The 2,453-nt window shown below is 41.0% G+C and overlaps 1 long non-coding RNA gene across 1 annotated transcript; it reads left to right on the forward strand.

Annotated features, from left to right (window-relative positions):
• LOC114908850 lies at positions 1–2,436 on the forward strand. The gene is made up of 3 exons (XR_003797056.1): positions 1–47; positions 1,174–1,225; positions 1,831–2,436. It is a non-coding gene; the product is annotated as an uncharacterized LOC114908850 (long non-coding RNA).
• The last annotated feature ends 17 nt before the right edge of the window (positions 2,437–2,453 follow it).

Genomic DNA, 2,453 nt, shown 5'->3' on the forward strand with positions numbered 1-2,453 from the left:
GGTGCCGTCGCTTGTGGATCGTTACTTCACTCGCTGGTACAAAGCGGGTAAGTGGAGAATGATGTCAGTCTCTTCTGGGCCCAATTTGTCCGACAGTATAGGGACTATGTTGAGAGATCATAAGCCACACGCACCTTCCCCAGCGCTTCCTCCCCACGTCAGAAGGAACTGGATCTCTCTGTTCCTCTGTAGGCCAAGGGAATGGCATTTGCAAGGACGTGGAAAACAGCAGGGTGCATTCTGGGTAGGGCGAGCGCAGTGTGAGTTCACGAGGGTGGGTCGTTTGCGGGAAGATGGTAGACTAAGGCGAGATCCCCGAGGAAGACAGGAGCTGGATTGCAATCTCCTTGAGTGCCTAAAGGGATTTGAGGGGCTCAGTCCTCCAAGAAGAGGCGATACATAAAATGATTTAAATGGTAGCGGTCTAAACTAAGGTAGAGGCATAGGGATGGAGAGGAGAGGGTGGGTTAGAATAGAGGCATTTAGAAAGCAGAATCTACAGTTTTACTTAAAGGAAGTCGCTGGTAATACACATTTGCCACTTAGAAGTAGGTATCCTGTTGTACAGCTTTGTGTACCCAGCAAATATCAGCGATGAGAGCATCATCGGGGACCCTCCTGGAACCCAACTTGCTCCCATTCATTTAGGGATAATAGGTGTACTCATCTTTTACAACACTGAACTATTTTACAATAGCATACGTTTTATTAGCCAGACTTAGTGTAACCAACTGTCCGGTTTACCCTGGATTGAGGTGTTTTCGGGAATCCATTACTTTCAGCGCTAACATCAGGACAGTCCTGAGCGAACCAGAATGAGTTAAGTCTCTCTAAAATTGACCGACAAAGCATGCTACTAAATTAAATAAAGAATACATTACTAATCATTTTTTTCTAATAGAAATGATTGTACTCATTTTAAAGTGAGGATAAAAAAAGGTGGAGCAAAGAGTTAATCATCATTTTAACATTGAATGAATGATTCCATCTGGACCAGATGTCTTTAAATACTTTATGGTCAGCCTTTAGGTATATCTTTTTGAGTAATGAAGGGATACCAGTGATATATGTGTCCCGCCTTCATAATTAACTACCTATATGAACCAAAGAAAGTACTACACAGTGGTAGTAAATATTGACTCAACAGCCGTCAGACTCATTCATTTTTTCTAGATGTCAAAGGAAAACCCTGTGAGGACCACTGTATACTCCAACACTCTAACCGGTAAGCAAATTGGGAATTTTAAATGATCAAAAAAAATTTTTTTCTGTCATTGTAGCCTGGTATGGTCTTGTATTGAATAAATATTCATTAAATGATTATCTCCCACTGTATTGAGATGGTATTATTTATAGTAGGAGTTTGGTTGACAAGAATGAGTCTTTCAGTGCCTAAGCTAAACAAATAAACTGGCTTACCCAAACATCCAAATGGAGGACCACACCCTCAGTCGGCTACTACCTCAAGAAACCAGCCTGTGCCTAACCACTGAAGTGGCCAAGCCCGTGGAGAGGGCTAGGGTAGAAGCACAGATGGTATCCTGTCCATACCGGCATGCCTTAGTTTTCTCTCTTCCTCCTCCGTGCTGTCTAAACACCTGTGGTACGCTTCCCTTTTGAGGAAGGAAATTCAGTCCCATTTCCTCCATTTTTATTACTGCATTCTTCTCTTCAGGTAAGCTCCAATAGTAGCCAGAGGAAAATGGGGGGAAATGATAGGCTGACTAAACAAATGTCAGCTCAGCTCTTCTTGTGCCAGTAGGAATACTGTGTTATAGGAGGAAGAATCATACCAAGCAATAATACAGGATCAATTTTTGCTCCTCGTAGAGTACGTGTCATCACACTGGCAGGATCCCATCCAGTTCTTCAAAGTGGAAAAGTAATTAAAAGCATTTCCTATCAAATCAGTACCAACTGTAGCAGACTTCAGAACAAAGTCTCTGGGAAATTTAAGTGGGTATGTTCCTGTATTTCTCTACTTAAATCCTCTATTGTCATAATAATGATAGAGCCAGCCAGTCTTAGAACCCAGTAATGTATGCTCAGCATACTTCGCTGGCAGTTAGAGATGATTTTAAGAATACTTAAGCTCTAAGGAAATTCTCAGGCCAAAAAAATGAGGTATTTCAGAAGGTATATTATCTGTCATACTAGCTTCTGGGCCACCATCCCTATCATCCCCAGGATGAAGGAAGGAGAAGGTGGGCCTTTGAAAGAACAACACTAATACCAATATAACAAGATATTTTGTCCCTTCCTGTTTTAAGCCAGTATTTCGAATTCTATAAAATATAGATGATCAGTACTTTATCATAAATTTTCACATGTGAATTTAAAAGTAAAATAAAGTCCTGAGGTAGTGAAAAAAAAACCAATCTGGGAAAATATACAGTATTTGCTTCATATCAGTTGCCATTCCTAAATCATTGCCAATTTAACACACATCTAGC

Source organism: Monodon monoceros, unplaced genomic scaffold (assembly GCF_005190385.1).
Source record: "Monodon monoceros isolate NGI ecotype Baffin Bay Population unplaced genomic scaffold, NGI_Narwhal_1 Contig3897_ctg1, whole genome shotgun sequence".
Classification (NCBI taxonomy): domain Eukaryota; kingdom Metazoa; phylum Chordata; class Mammalia; order Artiodactyla; family Monodontidae; genus Monodon; species Monodon monoceros.